The 24,324-nt window shown below is 37.2% G+C and overlaps 1 protein-coding gene and 1 long non-coding RNA gene across 7 annotated transcripts in view; both read right to left on the bottom strand.

Moving 5' to 3' along the window:
- The window catches only part of PLAGL1 (PLAG1 like zinc finger 1), a 29,818-nt gene extending 25,600 nt beyond the window's left edge, over positions 1–4,218 (bottom strand). For 2 of the 6 annotated variants that reach the window (XM_019425065.2, XM_019425063.2), the window contains exon 1: positions 4,132–4,218. The gene's annotated coding sequence lies outside the window, so the exon portion shown is untranslated. Of the gene's footprint in view, positions 1–2,106; positions 2,179–4,131 lie in introns of those variants that run through there. The other 4 variants (XM_053904411.1, XM_053904412.1, XM_019425068.2 and 1 more) reach the window with 3 other exon arrangements.
- Positions 4,219–16,355: 12,137 nt separating this feature from the next.
- Positions 16,356–24,324, bottom strand: part of LOC128777634 (uncharacterized) — a 31,285-nt gene continuing 23,316 nt past the window's right edge. The window contains exons 2-3 of the long non-coding RNA XR_008422868.1: positions 21,707–21,740; positions 16,356–17,479 (exon numbers count right to left, since the gene is read on the bottom strand). This is a non-coding gene — a long non-coding RNA (uncharacterized LOC128777634). The remainder of the gene's footprint in view (positions 17,480–21,706; positions 21,741–24,324) is intronic.

The following is a 24,324-nucleotide window of genomic DNA, read 5'->3' as shown; positions in this document are numbered from 1 at the left end:
TTGTCTTTAAGGCCTTTATCTTAAACTCTGAATTGCTTAAAAACCAAAGGAAGTAACAATGTCAACCAGGAAGAGGAAAGAGACAGCCCAGTCCTGTTGGTCTCGAAGCACAGGACATCCCTGCTTCCCAAGCCTGGCCATGCCTCCCACCCAGGTCAGCAAGTGGGACAGGAGAAGGATGGCTGATTTCCATAGGATGGAAATGAGACTGTGTGGCAAACTGAGGAGTTTTCGGGAGAGGAGATTCCTACCCCGGGGGAGAGGCTAGAAGTTCTTAACGTAACAAATTTGCTGATTCAAACATGTTGGGGTACTGTGACACCAAGTGAAACGTTTAAGAGGGGTTCAGACTCTGAAACCAGTCACACATTCTCAAAGCACATTCCATCCATTTCAGTTCTGTGGCTGAATATCTGAGACCTTCAGAAGAAGTTTCCGAAAGCCCTGATGAAAACTGGAGAGGATTCTAGATAAGCCAAGATATAGCATCCATCCTGCAGAGATCAGAGTTTTTAGAACAGAGAGCCCTGGCTGGAAGAACTTCAGATGAACAAGAATCAGCAACCAGGGAGCCCCATATTCCTGCCACCCAGATGCCCACTGAGTCTGCCCAGAATGTGGGACACAGACAGTGGGGAAGACGGAACTGGGAGAGGGGGAGTTGCCTAGGGAGCAAGTGCTCTGTCATAGAAGCATAGTGTGCCAAGACAGTGCCCCCTCCTGGCTTTGGTTATAAGGAAGGGGAATATTTCATATTAAATTGAACCTAAGAAGAGAACTCACAGGAAACATGGAAGCTAGGTATGTTGAGCCAGCAGGCAGAGGGTTGGAAAAGCAAAGCAACCACAGCATGGGGCCACTCTGGCCTCTGCTGACAATTGCTTCCCTTCTCACACCAGATAGGTGAGGCCCAGAAGGGAAGAGAATAACAAGCAGTTCATGAACATTCACATGGCCTATCCCCAACCCCCATCACCCAGTGTGGGCAACCACATGCAGAAGACTGCTCTCCAAACTGTGGTGCCTGAAAACCTGGTAGGAGGAAGGTGGGGAGATATGCTGGAGAATGGAGGACTAGCCCATTTTATGGGCCCAAACTCAACTTTCATGTGGCTCCCTTAAACTTGCTACCAGTCTGGTGAGTAAAGAGCTTGAGCAGCTAGGTCAGTGCAAAGGGACATTTCTGCGTGCTAGAGATCTAGGTCCGTTCGGGCTCCTGTCTTGTTTTTGGAGTGGCCCCCTTCATTCTAATCACAATGCTGCTGCTAGAGTGATTCTTCTAGCACGCAAATACACGACATCACTTGGCTATTTGGAATTCTTCAAAGGTCCCATTAGTTTCCCTCAGTTAAAACCAAGAGTCCTGACTAATCAGAACCACTGAGAGTTTTTAATCAGGAAAGCAGTATGCTTGGGCTTATGTTCTCCAAAGAGACCTCAGACAGATGTACAGATTATGCTCCTGGATTTAACCATCATATACACTAAAATCAATATAATAGTAATTCCCTTGGGAGAAAAGAAACCCAAAACCCAAAAAATGTGCACAGAAAGAATAAACGCAATAACTGCACACTGAAGTTGCTCTATAAAGCCGTTCACAGGGACTTCTAAGTCTTCCGTGAATCAGAACTAACAACACCGTCACAGCACTCTGAGTTGAACATACAGGGCAAATGAGAACCATTTTAGGGAAACAACATAAAATGATGATCATCTTAATGTGGCTCTAATTTACATGTTGACTGTGTGTGTGTGTGTGTGTGTGTGTGTGTGTGTGTGTGTCTGTTTTATGAATCACTTTTAATTCCTGTGTTCAAACAAAAAGGAAAAAATTACCTTGGTAAATGCCACATAACGGACCAATTAAATTATTCCCCCAATAAAGTACACTTTGTTAAAGTATAAACATGCGTAACTCCTAGAGCTATTTTAAACACACCGATAAACTGTGCTTTATTTACTATTTTTATATTTAATACTATCCTATATTATGACCACCCCCCAACTCCCTTCATCTCTGAACTGCCTTAATTTTAACCTTTTGTTTGTCCAAGGAGTCAGAAAACAAAGAAATTTTAATAATTCTTAGATAACTTTTCTTACCTAAAAGTGGTACAATAATGTATTTTAACCACTCCTCCCTTATTCTACAGCAGCATACTCTACTTAACACGAGGATGTGTTCCTACAGTTAGTTAAAAAAAAAAAAAAAAGAGTCAATTAAATGATGGTATTCATCTAGATACAACCTAGAAAAATGGTGTGGTATAACGCAAAGACCAGGTGATGACTGGCTCTGCTACCTGCCAGGTATGGAATCTTACACAAGTTCCCTAACTTCCCTTTTTGGCAACATCTATGTACTTTCCAGAGCTGTTACAAGATCACACATTATGTATGTACCTACAGAAGCACAGAGACTCATACAGAGTCTAAAGTGTATGTGCAAAAGAGATGGGTGGCCTGTTGTAAGTTTCAAGAAGGACTTTACACACTGGGTAAATTCACAATTAGGAAACATTAGTAACTTGTTTCAGAATGCAATATACATGACAGAATAAAAATTATTGATTCACTTCCATAACCTTTCCTTAATTTGGGCCATCATGACATGATTTCATTTCCTAACATGTGCTTATAAAATAAATTTCTATTATTTCCTGCACGCTACAAAGTTTTGTGTAGATTTTGTGTACTTTTGAAAGATTCCTAAATTCTTAAGCAGTGTGATATTATTGCTGTGCTTTAAATGGTAATATCATGTTTAACTAGAGAAAACAATTATAATTGGCATGAATTGGTTGTACAGGTACTATAAAGTCACTTAAGGATATACAGAAGTGATTCTGGCATTTTTGGATTTTGCTAAATTGTTCTTTTTGAATGTGTTGGTGGGGAAGTGGACTGGTTTCAGTAAGAATCATTTGGAGAACAGGAATTTAAACACACACACACACACACACACACACACACACACACACACACCCCTAACATTCTCTTCACTCTGGCCTTCCACCTCAGGCAGCTGTGGATAACCTTCTAGAAGTTAGCCCCAAGAGCAAAATAAATTGGAAAGTGACTTATCTAGTGAGGGGTTTAAGGAAAAAAAAAGTGTAAGATGTAATGTAAGGAAACTGACAAAGAACACTGGAATAAAAAAAATATGGCATATTACAGTCAAGGACATTTTGCAACAACAACAACAACAAAAAAAAAACACAAAAAAAGTGTGGACAGAGGCCAAGAATTATGGTTAAACAACACTGTTAGCACCGAAGCTACAAAACAGTGGGTGGGTAGCGTTAGGGGGGGGGAAGGCAATGGGCTCACACGGAAAATTAATACATGTTACAGGGAAAAACCATCAAAATGTTGGATATGAAATTTAAGGCTGCAATTAGAGGTTGCTATTTTGAAATAGGTGGTTAGAACAAATTATAATCTCCATATGTATGATGGGGAATGATAAGAAATAAAAACGCCTGATAAATACTGAGGATCCTGCCAACCATAAGTTCTCTCAAATAAACACTGGATTTAGAAGCACACTTATTTCATAACTTAGGGAATCCGGACAGAATAGATGCAAATGGAGAATCACCTCATATTATGGTTTTAAGAGCATGATTTAGAAACTGAATTGTAATAAAGGCAACAGATTAAGTATGATTCTACATGAAGGCTAACACACCAAATTCTCCCCCCCGTATGTATTTGTCCATTTTTAAGATAATTTTAAAACATCTTTTGAAAATGTGAGAGAGGGAGATCACAAATTTCTAGTGAGGAAGTCATGATAAATAAAAAGCAATTGTATAACATCCCTTATTTCTAAATTAATATGAGTATCAACAATAGTTCTTAGCATATTCTCCTGATTTTTTTCTAAACAGTGAAAAATAGGTTTTCATATCCCTCAACCTTATTTTTCCCTCAAAGCCTCAAGTTCCTCAAGTGCAAATTCTCTGAGAGCAAGCATTTTCGGGAACATAACCCCCTCTACTGTGGAAAAAGCAGAAGGCTTTGGTGTGTGCTCTACCATCGGAAAGAACGAGAATACAGACTCACGACTGACCACGGGAGAGCAGACTGGGCAGAAGTCCGAGGGCTTAGCAGAGACATACTTACCTTTTTAAGTCTGAGGTACAGAGAAGTTTTAGATGTGACATGAAACAGAGGCCACATCACACGTGAGAGCAAAGCCTAGAACGGGGGTGGGGGGAGAGAGGAGAAATCAAAAGGTTAGGGGGAAAAAAAAGCATGGAGAAAAACCACACTGGTACTAAGTAAGTAGACATTTATATACAGAATATTAGTTCAGGTATGCCAAGATCAAACATTCTCTTCGTCCACATGCCACAGTGCCATATTCCAGCCTTGCAGAGACACGTGTGCCTTTAAGTTTTACAGGAGTCTTACTTTTAGAGAGGCAGTGCAGTGATGTGGTTAGGAGCATGGACTCTGGTGTCAGAATGCCTAGATTCAAATCCTTGCGCCACCAGAGCCACTTAGAAACCTCACGCAATTTGTTTAGTCTGTCTCTGCCTCGTCCTCCTCGCCTGTAAAATGGAGACTATAACCGTACCTACGGACAAGAGCCTTTTGAGGATTAAATGAATTAATTTGAGTAGTGCTTAACAGTACCGCCTGGTAAGCAAGGAGCAAGCATGTATTTGCAACTATATTCCACAGACCTCAGTTCAAGTGAAAATACCTCACAGCCTCAGGCAGAAATTAGACAATAATCAGAACCTTTTAAAAAGTATCACACGTGAACCCTATCCTTTGGGAAAAGGAAACCAGCCCCTGAGCAGGACTGAAGGTGAAGTAGGGAGGAGAGGAGAATATTCTAAGGAACAAGGAAAGATCATTAAAAGGCCCAAAACAAGCACAGGCAAACAAAAACCAAAAACACCAAAAACCAAACCAAAACAAACCAAAACAAAACAAACAAAAAAACCCCAAAAACAAAACAAACAAAACTCCTTTCCTTGATTCCATTTTTAACCCCCGAAGACAAGGCTGCTGTGAGAAGAGAGGCCTGAAAGGCGGAATTTGTTGACAGTAAGCATACCCAATGAAGGTAATTTTAAATCTGTATTTCAGAACAGTCTTTCCTGTAATTCAATCTAATGAAGAAGGAGGATGTTTCCCTTTCAATGACTAGATAAGCCTGTATTAGGGCTGCTTTATTTGGTCAGTCTCGATGGACGGGAAGCCATCTAAGAGGGAAGTATCTGGTGTCTTTCTACAAGGAAGTTTGCTTATGGAGATAAACACACACGCGCAAATACAAACACCTAATATGTGTTGATCCCCAAACCTATTTTGGAGGTTGGACTCACATTATTTGAAATTATTCTTCTCAGACATTATAGCATTCTTCAGGCCTGAGAAAAGGCGCTTTTATGGAGGATCACGTAGTTGGAGTTACCTGATTCTATAGACCTAGCTAGAACACAATTCTTACTGAAATTATTTCCTTGGCCTGTATGTAGTTCTTTCTATCAATGTGGACAAAGATATGCCTCACTGCTAAAATGAAAAAGTGTGGTTTGATTTCCTATGTTTCCTTCCACCCTCTACCCCTCCCTACTTTGGTATGATGTCACATGAAATTACTTCCAGAAACAGAGGGTAGAGCAGCCAAGTTATAAAACCTAAGTGCTATGCTTACTGCTTTCTTATCTACAAGTTAATACTTATGGGGGCGAGAGTCTATCGATGATCAAGGCCATGGTAATTTTCCTATTTGGTAAGAAATCTGAAATCTCAGCAGAATCACAAACTGCTGAGTCCACCACATTCGTATGACCCATACAAATACCCATTCCTCTACAAGATTCCTACCGCAACTCGCACATTTGCAAACCTGTTTAAACTTCACCCTTACCTTTAATCAAAAACAGACAACCAAATAGATTTCTTTAAAAAATAATCTTGGTGGTAAAAACAAAAATATCATGGAGAGTAAAATATTAGCCAGTTACCGTACTTCTGTGATGACTTACCACCCCCCACCCCCATTTACCAAATTTTTCCATTACGATTCTAAGATGTTGTTTCCCAAAGAATGTTGACAACTATTTCCCACTTAAAGCTGTGGTTTAAAAAGAAATAGGTTTTAACTTGCGAAGAGCTCAGAATTGGGCTTGTTCTAGGGTCCCTGTGAAATCATAGCAGTTAGCCCTTTAGACTCAAAATTTCCCTTACACTTTTCACTGACAAATGAAGGTGTTGGCTTCCTTTGATAACGGGTTCATAACATACAGCAGTGGTAAATCTGGTTAAATAAACTGTCAAAGGATGGTTTGTTTTGCATTATTTAACATTACATCATAGAATTAAATCATGTAAAATGGAAGCTTTATCCATCTCCATCACTAAATGTGGTCAAGTGGAAGTCTACAAAACTCGAAATTAAAAGCTTTTTCATTATACTGAAAATACGTAAACCCTGTGTTGAGATTTAGTTTTCGGAAAGAATATTAGACAACAGAGCTTAGACTTAAAAAGGACAATGCCATCCACTTTTTTAACGCTTCCTGTTCAGAGGCTGATGGACTGCTCAACAAACTTGCCAAATCAAAGAAGTGTTTAATGAAATTCTCCATAGAGCGCAGATTTTAAAAAGCTATAGCACCAATCAGGTAACAATAGATCAATCAAGTTTTCCTAAAATGTAGTATTTGCAGTTGAAGCCTGGATAAGTAATTACATTCAAACTAACGTACAGGGAGCTATCAATCCCCATTCATGCAGCTCGCATTCACTGAGCCAAGAGCTTTGCTGGGCTTGGAGATATAAAAATGAATCCGACACAGCTGCTTTACTTCCAGCTAAAAGAATACACCTAAACAAAGAGCTACAGGGCAATGTGTTAAGTGCGAGAATAGAGGTGTGCACAAAGGGCTCAGGGCCAAAGGAAGACGCCATAAATTCTTCCTGGGAAATCAAGCAAGCGAGGGGAGATGTAAAAGAAGGTATGGTGATGTTTCCTTGTGATAAACTCAAGATTTTTTCCTTGCTGTGTTCTCAAAAGTTAGGTAGTAATTCTAGGATTTATGAAATGCGTTAATTGCAAGTGCTAATAGTGGTCTATTAGTTTCATTTATGCTTCGCATAGACTTTCAGTTACAATATTCAAATAGAAGTTTTTAAAAATAAATGTATTTCCACACAACGCACACTGTCCAGAGCAGCAGGAATGGGCAGCATGAGTGAAATTTAGATGCAAAGTTCAAAGATGTTCTGGAACATAAATGAATGACATTCTTTATACTCAGTAATATTACATTAATGCTGATTTCAAGTGTCAGTTTTTTTCTTCTTCTGAATGCAAAAATAAAAGAATTACTCGATTATATCATGGGTAATATTTGTCTTTCTCTACTTCTGTGTTTAAAATAGAAGGAGGGTGTTGAATCAACTTCTACTTAACATCATTTATTATGCATACCATATTCCTACTTATAACACAGTTGTGACAGAACCTCCATTGTTCATTACACACTAGCCCCAAACTCGAGTAATTCTAATGTAAGCATGAGAAACCACCGTCTCCTTTGGGGTGAATTTCCAAATTCCTCTGTGTTAAATTGAGGTCTAATTTTCCCTGCGCCTGGTTTTCACAAGAAGGTCCATCCCACCCCATGTGCTCCTTTTCAGCTGTCAATAAACAGAGGCAGTGAATTCCCCCACAGCTTCACAAAGCTAGTTAGGCAGAGCCATTCATTCCTTCAGGAAAACAGGGCATTGATTTCAGCGAGTTCCCAGGGAGCAGCTGCAACAAAGAGATCAAAGGCCCACCTCTCTTTCCCTCCACTGCTTCCATCAGGCCAGGCCCAGACAAACAGCGACAGGTTTCCTTGAGACAAGGAGAGGGCCCGGCAGACCACCTCATGGTTCAATTCAAATTCATCCGTTTCCTACATTCCAGTGACAGTCCAGAATGCTAACCATGACAAACCAGCACAATCGCCCGGCATAATATACTGCTCGCTAGTTCATCCAAGGTCAGAGGGAGAAAACAAGCACCGAGGGAAGTCCTCCACTTCTAGGGCCTGCTGAGCCTCAATGGCCCCCTGACATTCCATAAATAAACTTCGCCTGCTCACTCTCCCTTTCTTTTTCCATCCTGCAACCCCACAAGCAATGGTCTCACTTAATCTGCAATTTCTTTCGTGTCACCGTACCCAAACTATTGGGACATTTTATTCTCAACCTAATAGTTCTAATGATGATAGGAACATGGCTTTGTGGGCAGCCCTTCTCGGTTCACACCTAGTAAACTACCACCATAGGGTGAATTTACAGCTGTAATTACTAGGGCTTCCTTCAAGGCCTCATTTCCAGTGAAGGCCACACAACCTAAGGAGTCAGTCTGCGTAAATTCTGTTTGCGAAACAAAAAACGTGAACAGAGACAGAAGGGTTAGCTTTTGATGTGAACGGAGTAATCACCCAAACCGCTAATCCAAACCCCTATGTGACAGTCTGTGTGTGAATGAGCCCTGTGCAGCTCTGTGGGAGTGAGAGGACTGGGGGTGGGGGGTGGCAGGGGTAAGAGGGGCTAGAGGAAGATGGGTTCTCCTGATTGGTTACCTCTGTTGAACAGATTTGATTAAAAGGTTTCTGAAGTCCCCACTGAATTCTGAGCCGCTTCTTTGACACAACCTTCACGAAAGCCTGTAACAAAATGCATTTATTTGTTTTGTTGCGCCCCCTTCCATTTCTGTCACTAATCCCGAGGAAACATGGGAGTGGATGGGTTAAATTTGAAAATTCCTAAACCAAAAAGAAAATAAACAATATTGGAATGAAAGGTATGGAGAACTCATTCCTTGACACAGAACACAACCTTCCCACGTGCCCATCTTATGAGCTTCAGTGTGACCGGGGGGGATCCGTTCACTGATTATTCATTTGACTGCCAAAGATGCCATTTTGTACATGGTACTGAACAGCCCTCCAAGAGAAGACTTTCACTTTCTCTCAAGCTGGGACAGAAATGAGCTTAGAAAATACAGAAGTCTAAATGGCACAGGAAAGGTAGCTTCCTAGTAGGCACAGTGTGACAGCTATATTAGGAACCTCAAAGCTGACTCTGGCACTGATCTACTTTGGGCCTCTCTGTCTTTCTACTCTTCCAAAATGGAGACAGAAATATCCGTCAAGAATTCCATTACGAGGTATTGTGAAATAACCATTCCTCAAAAACAAAGTATCTCATCGAAGAACGCTAGTCTTTTGAGTAGAACTTCCTTATGTAATCACTCTAACTTCAATAGAGCTGCTCTGGAAACTCACTAAGTTCCTACAAATCAAATTATTTTTTAAAAGCACTCAGAAAATTTACTACTTAATGGAAGTCTGTAGCAAATGACAAAATACACCCATCAATTCATTTGTATACCCTTTCAAAAGCATTGAAAGCACCTACAAACATCAATTTGCTCTTCATCACAACCACCTGAGATAGGTGGTTTTATTAGTTTCTATTTTTCAGTGAGGAAAACAGGCTTAAGAAAGGTAATAAATTGACTTGCCAAAGTCACAGAGCTGGTAAGGAGAAGAGTCACTGTGAAGTATCCAGTTTCTCAATCCCACGCGGTTTCCACTGCATGTAGCTACCATATGTGCATACAACTGCTCACTGAACTTCTCTCACAATAACTATATTAAATGATCACAATCTACTCCTAAGCCCAAAGCACTGGCCCACTCATTCAAGGACGCAGTGCTTGAGTATGGACTATGGTGTCAGATCCATATTTAAATTTTAGTGTCACCTTTTAGTAATTGTGTAAATTAAGCACTTAGTATTTGCACACTCAGTTTCCTCATCTGTAAGACATAAATAATATCTTCTGATAGGGTTTGTGAAGGATCAAATAACTAGTATAAAGCCCCTAAAGCAGTGTTAGCATATAATAAATGCTTAATAACGGTACCTATTATCAATGGTGCTGAAAATCAAACCAATGTAAAACTTGTCAAAAGAGAAAAACCTGTTTCCTTTTCAATAAAAAGACATAAAATTTAACTTACAGCTTCTGGATTACATAGCTCTCTTTAGCACTAAAAATTTACCACTCGCATCTAATATTTTAAGGTGGCCAACTAATAAACCCAGATCAAACTGTCATAAAAGATAAGCTACTACACAAAATAGAAGCACTAATTGAATTGTGTTTTAAAAAGCTGATTGAAGAAAATCCCTGGCTGTTATAAAGCAGCAATGTGGTTTTTTTGTACAATCAGCTTTACTTCTTGCCATTTAACTATTTTAAGCAAGAATGTATTGGTGCTAGGCAGAAATGCAGACAGTTGCCACATGAAGAGCAAAATACATCATAGGAATATTTGTTACACAGAGCTAGTGCTTTACAGTTTTCAAAGAATACGTATATTATTTCATTTGACCCTCACACTGCTCTGCTCACTAGAAGAAAACAGATGGACTTTTTAAGCACAGGCAAAGACTGCCAGTGATACACGGTAAATTTTTTTTTTTAAACTCTTGGTCTCATTTTTCATAACACCTTATCGATAGTTGGTAGTATGTAGATGTTACAGTACAGAGTGTACAGAATACTGTGGAAAGACAGGCCACTAAGTCTGGTAGAGCCAGAAAAGGCTGTGGAGAGAAGGTGACATTTATCCAACATTTTACCTAGTACAAAATCACATCTAGAATGTTAGTGATTGTCCCTGAGCTTGATGAAATTTTCTCTGAACTCTGAATATGCCTTTCAGTACCTTGGTTCTCATGCACTGCTTTTATTTGCAAACTTAAATGCATTTCCCTTTAAAAAAAATTTTTTTTTATATATTAAAAGAGGCAGGGAGTTGAGGCCACTGCTGTTTGACTAAACACCACTTAAGGCTCTAATTCTACAGTTCTGTGATTTTTAAAATTATTGGTCATTCTTATATTACCTACTATATAATACATCAGTTTAAATGTGCATGTTAATGTATAGCCTATTAACATTGAGAAATATATATGCTTTTTTACTTCACTACCATTTATCTCAGAAATTAATAGTTGGGAAGAGCCTTTAAGAATATCTAAGGGAGGGACACCTGGCTCAGTTGATATACATGTGACTTTGAGCCCCACCCAGGGATTACTTACAAAAAAAAAAAAAAAAAAAATTAGAGTATATCTAAGGGAACATGCCTCATTAAAGAAACTCAGCCCCCAGCAGGGGAAGTCTAATGGTTATTTCTTCCCTATGAAGGGCCAAGAGTTGCCTTTTTATAACCACCAGTATTGTCTCCTCCAACATGAAACAAACATGTTTAATAAAAGACATCCACAAATTTGAAGACAATTTTGACAATCCCTTACCTTCAGCCATTACTTTGAGACTATTCTTTTCTAACATGGGCACATAGTGCTATAAATTTCCCTCTAAGCACTGCTATCGTTGCATCCTAGTTATTTGGAAATATGTTTCCATTCCCATTCAGTTGAAAATACTTTCCAATTTCCCTTTTCATTTTTTGTCACATGGGTTATTTGGCAAAAGTCACCAGCCCAACCATTTGGGCCGGGTGCATTTTCTTTTCTGGAAAGTTGTGGGGTTTTTTGTTTTTTGTTTTTTCCCATTTCATCTGTTATCAAATTTGTAGGCAGAGACTGATTGTAGTATTCCCTTATTCGCTCTATAATATCATGAGATCAGTAGTCATGAACCCTCTTTCATTACTGACACTGGTAATCTAGGTCTTCTTTTTTTCTTTGGCTAATCTGGTTATAGTTTTATTTTTTTGATCTTGTTGAGAGAACCATTTTTTGTTTTGATTTTCTCTCGTTTTCCTATTTTGCAACTCTACTGACTTCCCTAATTTTTATTTATTTTCTTCTACTTGCTTTCAGTTTAATTTGCTCTTCTTTCTCTAGTTTCATAAAGTGGAAATTTAGATTTTAGATATTATTTTAGATATTTTATGATTATTTTAGATATTTTATGATTTTAGATATTATTTCTAATACATGCATTTAATACTATAAATTTCCCTCTAAGCACTGTTTTAGCTTCCTCCCCCACCCCCAATTTTTATAAGCTGTATTTTCTTTTAGTTTAAAATATTTTTAAGGTTTCATGAGGCTTCTCTGACCTATGGATTATTTAGAAGTGTGCTATTTATTGGAGAAGTGTTCTATTGGAGAATTTTCCAGCTATTGTTCTGTTATTAACTTGCAGTTTAATTCTGTCGTAGTCTGAGAACATACTTTGTATAATTTCTATTCTTTTAAATTTAAGGTATTTTGTATGGCCTAGAATGTGCTCCTGGGTTGGTTGGAAGGGTGTTGTCACATTCGAAAATATTTTTCCAGATACCTTTCTGTACTAATTCCTTTATGGGCAGGAGATATTCTTTGTATGATTAGAATTTTTTAAAAAATTAATTTACTCATTTTCTTACCTAGAATATGGTCCATCTTAATAAATGTTCTGGGTGTACTTAAACGTGGTGGGTAGAGTACTCTATAAATGTCAATTAGGTCAAGTTGGTTGACAGTGCTGTTCAAGTCTTCTCTATCTTTACTGATTTTGTATCTAGTTGATCTATCATCTATTGAGAAGGGTATTGAAATCTGACTGTAATTGTGGATTTATCTATTTCTCTTTATGTATAGTAAAACTTTATTATTAGGTGTATAAACACTTAAGATTATGTCCTCAGTTTAGCACTTTATCATTATGAAAATCATCTTTATACCTGGCAGTATTTTTTGCTCTCATTTCTACTTAGAGGTTTTAAGTCAAGGCTTAAAAAAAGATTAGTATTAAATATTGTTTTGTATCCTTTACATTATAACCTAATTGTGTCTTTAGCTATATGAAGTACATTGTTTTGCAGACAGCATATAGTTAATTCATTTTCTTTAAAAAAAAAAAAAATCTAAGCTGACATTCACTGTCTTTTAACTAGAGTGTTTAAACCATTTATACTTAATATGATTATTGATATAGGTAGGCTGAAATGTTCATCTTGCTGTTTGTTTTGTATTTGTCCTATCTGTTCTCCATTTCCCCTTTCCTTTGCTTTTCTGTCTTCTTTTGGACTATTTTTTTCTGATTTAATTTTATCTCCTTTAGTTTATAACTCTTTTGAGGTTTTAGTGGTTGATTTAGGGTTTACAGTCATATCCTTAACACAACATACCTTCAAGGGATATTATACCTCTTCACGTAGAGTATAAAAGGTTTGTATTACATTTCAATTTTTCCAATTCTGACCTTTGTGCAATTGTTGTCAATACATTTTACATGTTATAAACCTCAACTACATTGTTATTATTTTTGGTTAAAACAATCTTTTTAAAAAATATTTAAGTTGAAAAAAATTTATATATTGACTCATTTCTGATGTTCTTTGTTTCGATATAGTATTACTTTCCTTCTTTCTTATGGTTTCCTGTAACATTTCTTATAGTGTGGGTATAGTAGCAGTGAATTCTTTCAGCTTTTACAGGACTAAAACAGTCTTTTACTACCTTTCTTTCATTACTTAAATTATGTTGTTCCACTGTCTTCTGGCTTTCATTGCTTTTGGTTAAAAGTCTACTGTCGTTCTTTGTTCCTCTAAATGTATAGTGTCCTGTTCTCTCCTTTGAAATCTTTATTATTGGTTTTAAAGTATTTGATTGTGGTGTACTCTGATGTAATTTTCTTCCTTTTTTTTGGGTAACTGCTGGTATTCACCGAACCTCTAAGATTTGTGGGCTTACCGTTTCCACAAAATTTAGCAAACTTTCAGCCATTATTTCTTTAAATATTTTTTCTATTACCTTCCTCCTTTGGAGACTCCACTTATACATATATTTGACTGACTGAAGTTGTCCCAAAGCCCACTGATGTGGTGTTTTCAGTGTGTTTTATTTTGTATAATTTCTAATGCTTTTTATCTTCAAGTTCACAAAGTCTTTCTTCAGTGTCTGGTCTGCTATTACTCCTATCCAGTGTATATTCCATTTCAGATGTTTACGTTGCCTCTAGAAGTTCAACTTGTATTTTTTTTTTTTTATATAGATTTTGTATCTCTCCTTAAACCAGTGCTGTCCTCTACAATCTTGAGCATATGTATAAAATAACTATTTTAATATCTTTGTTTAGTAAAGCTGTTTACTAAATCTTTAAAAATCTGTTTAATATCTTTATTAAAATCTATCATCTCTGAGTCTATTTGTATTGACTTATTTTTCTCTTCACCAATGAATTTTCCTGTTTCTTGACATATCTAGTAAATTTTGATTGAATACTAGATACTGCACACTTTACCTTTTTAGGTGCCAGATATTTTGTATCTCTTTAAACATTCTTGAGCTTTGTTCTGGGATGAAGTTAAACTACTAAAAACAATTTGACCTTTAAGAATGGAGAGTCTGCAAATTGTGGCCCACAGGCCAAATCTGGCCCACAGCCTATTTCTGTAAATGAAGTTTTACTAGAATTTGGCCATCCTCATTCACTTATGTGTCGTCTATGGCTGCTTTAACATTACAATGGCAGAGCTTAGTAGCTGCAACAGAGATCATATGGTCTGTGAAGCCTAAAATATTTTCTATCTTTTCCTTTACCAAAAAAGTTTATGATTCCTCTTTAATGGTTTACTTTCAGGATTTTTTTTTTAAAGAAAGGATCAAAGCAACCTTTACTGTAGAGCTAATTTTCCCTTACTACTGAGGCAATACCCTTCTGAGTACTTCACTTTATGCCACTTATACTACAAAGGGTTTTCTACTCTACTGGGACACATTCTTCCCTACGCTGTGATCTATATTTGCCTTCCTAGTGGTTCTTTTCTCAGCCTTGGGTATTTCTCTTACATGCATGCACTAATCAGCACTCAGCTAAAGACTCCAGTGTTCCGTGTTCTCTTTGTGCAACTCTCTTTTCTGGCTCTCTGTCCTACAAATTCTAGCGGCACCTGCCTCCCTGAATTCCCAACTCTATTACTTCAATTCATGGCGACCACTGAGCTGTGTTTGGTTTCCTCTTCTTACACTGTGGCCGTGGGCACATCATTTGTTTTCCTTCTCTCGGCGTTCATGATAGTATATGGCTAGTTGCCCAATGTGTGAAACCTATTTTAAATTTTTATGGGCTTTTATTGGTTCCATTTTGTTTTTTGGTTGTTTAAGGCTGGAAAATGAATCAAGTTCCTGTTACTACCTCATGGCTGGAAGTCATGAAAGTCCCCTCAGTTTGAAGTTCCAATTGCTTACATTTGTATTAGTGCTTTATATTTACAAATAAGTACTGAAAACTCTGCATTACCTCATTTCATCCTCTCCACATCACTAAGATATAGATATTACCAAAAAGCTCAGAAACTACAAAAAGTGACTTGTCTGGGGTCACATTACAGAGCAGCCCATGTCTCTTAGTCATTTTCTCTTCCACAGAAATAGAGAAGTTTTCAAAATTTGGGATATAAATAATAAGAGGCTGCCTTCTCTATAAAGTACATTGTAAAATAATTACTAGTATCTCAAATTATAGTACTGAAGAATATAGAATTAAAGGATTGTTACTGAATGTTGCTAATGACCAGGTCTATCACCTCAATTAATCCTCATAATCCTCATCGCTATTATTATTTCAGTTTTATAAAAGACAACTTGTGACTAAGAAAGGTTAACTTGCTCACAATCATGTACTTACTGACATTACAGCTAGAATTCAAGCCAGGTTACACTCATTCTAAAATTTGTGCTCTCCATGCTATCTGCTCTCTAATTTATAGCTCTTAAAAAAAAGGGAGCTTTTGGAACTAAATTATGATAGAACACTCCAAGTCCTCAGTAACAAAATGGTATTAGGAGCCATTTATTAAAAGTATCAAGATCTATTCATTTTTACCAAAGAGCTTTTAATCAAACAACCATTGAAAAAGAAAATGAAGTATGTTCTTAGAAGAAATTTCAAACCTAGTTTTTCTCCCTGTAATACTTAGAAACATATAGATGATTGAGATTTTGGATGCTTTTTAATCATGTTTCATCTAACTGAAGTTCTCAAATCAAGCATTTAAAATTCCCTTACTGAGTTATCTGGGAAAGCCTACAACTGAACAAAACTCAGTTGAGCTTGAGCTCCTGCAACAGAATTTTCTTACCTCTAAATACTGAAAATATATTCAGCTTTCTTAAGATCTTACTACTTATTTTCTGGTAACAAAGCTATATATACTTACTGTAGGAAATTCTGAAAATACACATTTTTTATTTGCATTATTCTCAGCATGTCAGTTTCTTGCTAGCCATAAGAAATGAACCTATTATCTTAAGCTTCCAATTATTGCCACTAAATGTATACTTATCATCTCTATGTAATTGCGTTAATTCTAAAAGTTTCATAATTCATTTTCAGAATTGTATAGGTCTATCATCATATTGCCTACAGATTTTAGCGTTGTCTCCTCTTCTAATAACTATACTTGTTACTTGTCTGTCTCACTGACTGGCTAGAACTTCTACTACCCATGTTAGCAGACATCATGTCACTACTCTTGATTTTGATGGAAATGTTTGTGACCTTTGCTATTAATAAATCTGTTAAGATTCAAAACAAATATTTTATATCCAAAATAAGAAAGTACTATTCCTAAGGGATGACCAGAAATGGGTGTTTAATGTTGTCAAATGTCCCACAAAACTCTAAGTTCACATTTAAAAAAATTATTAATATGGTGTAGTTTTTCCAGAAGATTCCCAAATACTGAATCATTTTTGTACTTAGGGCAAGTCTAATTGGTTATAGTAGACAGTTCATTTTAAAATCTTATTTGTAGACTTTACATTTATTCTCCTGACAATATTTTAAAAGTTTTGTGTTGGCCATTACATTTTAATGACGGTTATACAAATCAATATATCTATTTTACCTTTCTGAGCTGTGGAAGTTATGTAGCATGGAAGTAACTATTACATGAACATTAGGAAGAATCAATCTGACAGGCAAACCAAGTCAAAATAACCTTTAGCACCTTAATCACTAAAAGTTTTAAAGCTTATTTATATAGAACTTTATATCATGTTCACTTAAATTTTTCTTATTTTCCTCTCTATTTCTCTGATATATATACACACATTTTGGTAACCTAGTATATGGGCAATTTTTGTAAGTCTTCCAAAGGAATTATAGTGTATGGCCGTACTTATCTTTCGTCTAATGGTTTGTTAACAGTTATGGGGATCCATGACAAGATATGAATTATTTATTTATTGCCACTTCCAGCAGAAAAAATCAAAATCCCATGGAAAAATTCCAGTTGGCCTGGCTTGGATCACATGCCCATCCTAGGACTAGAAAGCAGAAGGACAAGATACAAAAACTGCCTCAATGCGAGTCACTTACCCATCTTTGTGAGTCAGGAGGCAACAACAGAAGGGCATATTAGACAAAGTCAGTAACTACTACATAATCCCTTTCCCCTGTTCCACTTGTGGAGTTCATCTTTGAATGAAGGGAAGACAAATAAAATATATATTAGATGGTGATTAAAAACTAAAGTACTTAAGAGATAAAAGACCATTAAGAGAATAAAGGGAGGGAGAAATAACGGCAATTCAAAATAGGCTGGGGCACCTAAATAGCTTAGTTGGTTAAGCGTCCAACTCTTGATTTCGGCTCAGGTCATGATCTCATGGTTTGTGAAATCGAGCCCCATATAAAGCTCTGTGCTGACTGCAAGAAGCCTGCTTGGGATTCTCTCTCTCCTTCTCTCTCCCTGTCCCCACCCCAAATAAATAAATAAACTTAAAAAAATGTTTAACAAAACAAAAACAAAACAGGCTGGTCAGGGAAGGCCTAGGTGAGGAGATGACAATTTAGCAAATACCTGAAGGAGGTAAAGAAGCAAGTCTTATGGCTTCTTGTGGCAACAATAACTTCAAAACCCTAACTTGGAAGAAGAATATTGATATGGGTAAAGCAGTGAGTGAGGGGGAGCAGAAGGTTAGGTCAGAGGTAATGGGGGCCCATATCATGTAGAAGATGATAAACCTCTATATAAAGAGAGGCACTGAGGCATTGGAGCAGAAAAGTAACGTGACCAGACTTAGAGTTTTAAATAATTTATCTGGCTGCTCTTTGGAAAATGGATTATAGGAGAAAAAGTATGAAAGCAGAAAGACCATGGAGTGCCTGGCTGAGCAGGTTAAGCATTGGCTCTTGATTTTGGCTCAGGACATGATCTCATAGTTGTGAGACCGAGCCTCACATAGGGCTCCTCATGGAGTGTGGAGCCTGCTTGAGATTCATATTCTCTCTCTCTCTCTCTCTCTCTCTCTCTCTCTCTCTCTCCCCCCCCACTTGCCCTTCCCCCCTTGAGCTCTCTCTCTCTCAAAAAAAAAAAAAAAAAGGGCAGGGAGAACAGTAAGGAGCCTACTTTAATAAAAAGATGATGAATGATGATGGTTTGGGCCAGTATGAGAGTGGAAGAAATGGTGAGAAGCAGTCATCTTCTGGATATATCTAAGGTAGAGCTAACAGTATTTCCTGACAGCTAGATAAACATAAGGTGAGATAAAGAAGAAATGACAATGGTGTCAAAGAGTGTGGTGTGAGAAAATAGAGTAACAGAGTTAATATTTATGAATGATAGAGTTGCCATTTACAGAGATGAAAAAGACTAAGGAAGAGGAAAGTTTAGTTGAGAGTGGAGAGGAAGCTAACTGTTGACATATTAGGTTTGGTATGCCTGGTAGACATTCAGCAATTGGGTATTTAAATTTGGAGTTCAGGAGAGAGGTTCACAATGGAGATATAAATTTGGTAGATATCAGCATATATGTGTAGTTAAAGCCATGAAACTGAACCAGCTTAGCTAGGAGTAAGTGTAGGCAGAGAAACAGTATAGGAACTGTCCTGGGTCACCCAGTGTTTGGAAGTCAGGGCAATGAAGAGATAACTGCAAGGAAGACTGATACGAGTGGTCATGGTAACTGGAAGGCAGCTGGGAAAGTGTGGAGACTCAGAACGCTAGGGAGGTGCAAGACTGACAGGGTCAATGATACTGGTAGGTCAGGTAAAATGAGGGCTGAGAACTGTGAGATTTGCAACATGGAGGTCACTGGTGACATTTAAGACAGTTTTGGTAGAATGATGAGAATCAGTCCAGACTGAAATGGGATCAAGACAGAATGGACAGAAAGACTGAAAAATTGTGTAGAAGAAAATGGAAATGAAATGGATTGGTAACTAGGGAGAATGGGAAGTAAATAATTTTTTTTTAAGTAAAAGAGGCAGGAAATCCATAACTCAGGGCGGTGAAGGGACAACTGCTACAGCAATATCCTTGAGTAGGTGAAAGGAAATAGAATATAAGAACATAAGTAGAAGAGTAAGCTTTAGATTGAATTTGGACAGTTCACCCAGAGAGGAAGAAGAGAATGCAGAATGTATGGTGTGGGTAGCAGGGGTATATGTAACGATGGGCACTTATGGAAGTTCTCTTTTGAGTATTTCTATTTTATCAGTGATAAAGAAAACAGAGTCATCAGGTGAAGGGGAAAACAGAAGAAGAGGAACTGCAAGTTTATAGAGAAATAGGTTTTAAATGTCTTCCTAGGAATCAATTGTCCAAATTGCCTGAAAACATTAGGGGACCACTGAGGTTAATAATCAAAATAGTTAAAATAAGACTAGTGAGCATGGCTGATCACTTTTCTCCAGCTATGACTAGCTGTGCAGCTAAAGGCATGGAAGAGACAAAGTCTTTGGGGTTTAGATAGCAAAGTATCTAAAAAGTAAAGCAAGAAGCAGGGATAAGAGAAGGGGGTAAAGTAAAGCAAAGAAGGAAGGATAAGAGAAGAGGATAAACAGGTAATTTTAATGACAGGGTAGAGGCTATTTACACTGAATAAGCAAATATCTAGATGGAATTAAAAATTTGGGAGCAGGGACTGGTGGAGAATGGGATTCTTGAACTCAAGATCATGGAGGGAAACAGTTATTGCTAATGACTAAGTTTGCAATATCACCATGGGAGGGGAGGACAGGACCAAAGTAGTCTGGGAGACAAGATCACTGAAAGAGAGAAAGTTAAGGAACTGAGAAATCAAAGTATTGGAAGGACCCCAAAGTGGCCATAAAATCACCAAGAATTAGGACACAAGACTCTTGGAGAGGAGGACAGTGAGCCAGGAGCTAAATCCTCAAGGAATGAGAAAGAGTAATGTGGGAATTAGGTGACTACAACAAGGAAAAATACATATTTTTACTTTCAAGATTTTTAGAAATTATGTTTTATAACTATATTTATAATTATTTACGGTTAATTGTATGTCAACAGTTTTAAGATACTTCAACAGTCTTTTTATGTTCTATTTCTTCTGTTCTAGCTCAAATGTCCTTATTCTCTTCCGCTATCATTGTGAAAAATGTACAATAGATCCTGTCATTGTTATCAATTTCCTAAATTTTAAAGCACTATTTCCTCAAAAATGTTTCATGGAGCCCCAATCCTACAGTATATATGGAGTTATATTGGGAAATATGTTTGAAAAACAACACAGACCATAGGCTCTTTTAGATAATCAGTTCTTGGAAGTAAGTCTAATTTTTACTAAGGTTTTTTCCCCCTGAATTTACATGACTATAGGTCCCTTTCCCATATAACATCCAAAGGAATGAGTATACTAAGGCATATACTTTGGGGAAAACTGTATTAAGAGGTGTGTGTCTTCCTAGTGGCCTGAAAATAGGTGAAACAAAACTTGTTAGAACAAGATTCAAACTAATTTAGACACCGTCTGAGAATGCAAATCCCCAGTATGTTACCTTGTAACAATATCATCCTCCACTGCTAACATTATGAAAAACGAAATCATCTTCACACAATGTTTCTCAAAGAGGTCTTTAAAATTAGTTTAACATATTTCAGTTCTTCATCAAAATGACAACATGCATAAATCAAAACTATTGATTGCACATTATGGTTCATAACCTTATTTTTCCATACTGGCAACACAGTCTCTTTTCTAAGAAATTGGCCAAGTAAAACCCATTTAATAATGTCAAATGTTTTCTGTGACACAGAGAATAATTTCTTTTCCAGGTTAAAAATGTTTATTCAAATTTTCCTATTTCAAATGTTTGCATTTTATGGAATTAAAAACCCCCAAAACCTACCATTATAACAGGAGCTTATAGAACAGCAAGAGAGCTACTTCAAACGATAAAATAGGAATACAGTTATATTCTCAGATTCCCAGTCTGGAATCCTGCCCTCATTTAATCGAATTGCCAGATTTTCACAGGTAAATGAAGCAGAATTTATTTTTCCTCACTAGTCAAACCACTTACACTTGTGGCTTTCTCCCAGGGTGCTGTGCCCCTCTTATCATCCGCCACAAAGATGTTCTGGGTGCAGGCTGTGATGTCTAATGGGAGAGATGTACATACAACCTCAACTCCACAGATGGCACTTTACTCCTTCTAATCATAACCCTGATAGGAAGTCACTCCAAAGACACAGAAGGCCCTAGCCCAAGATGTGTAATGCAAACTTCCTCAAAATAACTATCACCTAAAGGCATCAGAAAAAGTGAAACAGCCCTTAAAATAATATAAGAACCAAATGATAAAGTTTTGCTCCAGGTTCTCTAGAAAAGTACTCTTATAATCAGAAAATACAGAATGTTGAGGGTGGAGAATAAAAAAATTAAAATGTCAACTTACAAAGCCAATGATGACTTATCAACGAGGCAGAAACCTAAAAACAAAAAAATAAATAAATAAATAAAAGTCATTTATTAGTTCTATGTAACAGTTGTACATGCATTTTTAATTTTATACTGTGGTAACTATAGATTCCCACGTGAATTTTAAGAGAGATTTGAGTCCCTTTACTGTTTCCCCCAATGATAACATTTCACAAAGCTAAAGTAGAATATCGCAATCACTACATATTTGTATTAATAAAATCCACTGATCTTTTGAGATTTCCCCAGATTCATTATACTTATTTGTGTACGTATTTAATTCTACAGAACTTTATTACCTTAGGCTCATGCATATATCACCATACAAGATACCGAACAGTTCCAGCACCACAAGGATCCCTCATGTCCTTTTATAAGCACACCCCACCTCCTTTTTCACAACCCCCTTCTGTCCCCAACCTCTTATATATCCTTTTGCTTCTCCCTTGGGAGACAGAAAGAATGTTCGCAAGGGCACACATGCAAGCAGGGGAGGGGAAGAGAGAGGAGGAGAGAGAATCCCAAGCAGGCTTCACATCCAGTGCAGAGCTCAAAGGGGGGCTCAATCTCATGACCAATCAGATCATGAGTTCCCCACTATTCCTAATTTACTGGAAGTGTGTGTGTGTGTGTGTGTGTGTGTGTTGATCATAATGGGTATTGGATCTTGTCAAATGCTTTTTCTGCATCTACTGATAAATCATCTGCCTTTTCTTCTTTAGCTTGTTCATGTGCTGGATTACATTTAATTGATTTTCTCAAATGTTGAACCAATTTTGCATACTTGGGATAATCCCCTTTTAGTCATGGTATATGACTTTTTAAGGATTGTTGGTTTGGGGCACTTGGGTTTAATGTCCGACTCTTGATTTTGGCTCAGGTCATGATCCTAGGGTTGTGGGATCGAGCCCTGCTTTGAGCTCCACACTGGGCATGGAGTCTACTTCAGACTTCTCTCTTTCTCTCTCTGTCTCTCCTTCTGCCCCTTTCCCCTGCTCATGCTCTCTAAAATTTAAAAAAAAAAAAAAAAAAAAAAAAAGGATTGTTGGATTTGATTTGCTAAGGATTTCTGAATCTATGTTCACGAGAGATACTGATCCGTAGTTTTTGTGTAATGTCTTTGTCTGGTTTTGATATTAGAGTAATGCTGGCCTCACAGAATAAATTAGTAAATATTCCCTCTGCTTCTATCCTCTGAATGTGATTGTAGAGAACGGCATAATTTCTCCCTTAAATGTTTGGCAGAACTCACCAGTAAATCCATCTTGGCATGGTGCTATTTTGAAATGCAATTATTTTATTTAATAGTATAGGCGTGGGCATTGAGTTCAAAGTATTCCTTTATTATTAAATGTCCAAAGGATGTGAAGTGATACCTTTTTTTTGTGATATTAAGAATTTGTATCCTCCTCCTTTTCTCAGCCTCACTAAAGGCTTATCAATTTTATAGATCTTTCAAAGAACTAGATTTTGGTTTCATTACTTTTCTCTCATATATATCTTCTTTTCAATTTCACTGATTTCTGCTTTTTAAAGTTAAAAATTTTTTTTTTATTTATTCGTGAGAGAGAGAGAGAGAGAGAGCGCACAAGTGGGAGAGGGGCAGAGAGAGAGAGGGAGACAAAGAATCCAGAGCAGGCTCCAGGCTCTGAGCTGTCAGCACAGAGCCTGATGCAGGGCTCGAACTTGTGAACCGAGAGATCATAACCTGAGCCGAAGTTGGACGCTTAACCTACTAAGCCACCCAGGCGCCCCTCTGTTTTTTAATGATTTTTTAAAGTAATTTCTATACCCAACATGGGACTCAAATCCACAACCCCAAGATCAAGAGTTGCATGCTCCACAGACCGAGCCAGCTAGGCACCCTTTTTCCTGCTCTAATTCTTACTACTGCTTTACTTTTGTTTACTTCAGATTTAGTTTGCTCTCCTTTTTTTCTGGTTTCCTAACATGGAGATTTAGATTATTGAGGTCAGGACTTTCTTCTTTTCTATATATGCATTCAGTACTATACATTTTCCTTTAAGCAACACTGTCTCTGCATCTGACATTTTGATGTCATGTTTTCATTTAGCTCAAAGTATTTTAAATTTTCTACGGATATACTTTTTTGACCTATTATTTATAAATTGTGTTGTATAAGGCAAACCATAAGAGACTCTTAAATACAAGGAAAAAACTGAGGGTTGATGGGGGGTGGGGAGAGGAGAAAGTGGGTGGTGGACACTGAGTAGGGCACTTGTTGGGATAAGCACTGGCTGTTGTATGGAAGCCAAATTGACAATTATATACAAAAAAAAAAAAAAAAAAGAAAAGAAACCACTAAAAAAAATTAAATTGTGTTGTATAACCTCTGTAGTTTGAAATTTCCTACTTGTCTTTGTTATTGATTTCTAAGTTAAATTCCATGGTGGCCTAAGAACAAACAATGTATGATCTGTATTCTTTTAAATTTGTTGTGTTTTATGGTCCAGAATGTGGTCTTAGTGAATGTTCTATGTGAGCTTGAGAAGAATATATACTCTGTTGTTGTGGATAAAGTGATCTAAAGATGTCAATTACATCTAGCTGACTGATGGGATATTATGTGCAACT

This window comes from Panthera pardus, unplaced genomic scaffold (genome assembly GCF_024362965.1).
Source record: "Panthera pardus isolate Hobbes unplaced genomic scaffold, ASM2436296v1 HiC_scaffold_17, whole genome shotgun sequence".
NCBI lineage: Eukaryota > Metazoa > Chordata > Mammalia > Carnivora > Felidae > Panthera > Panthera pardus.
The sequence above is the reverse complement of the archived record's forward strand: the minus strand, read 5'-3'. Positions and strand labels throughout refer to the sequence as shown.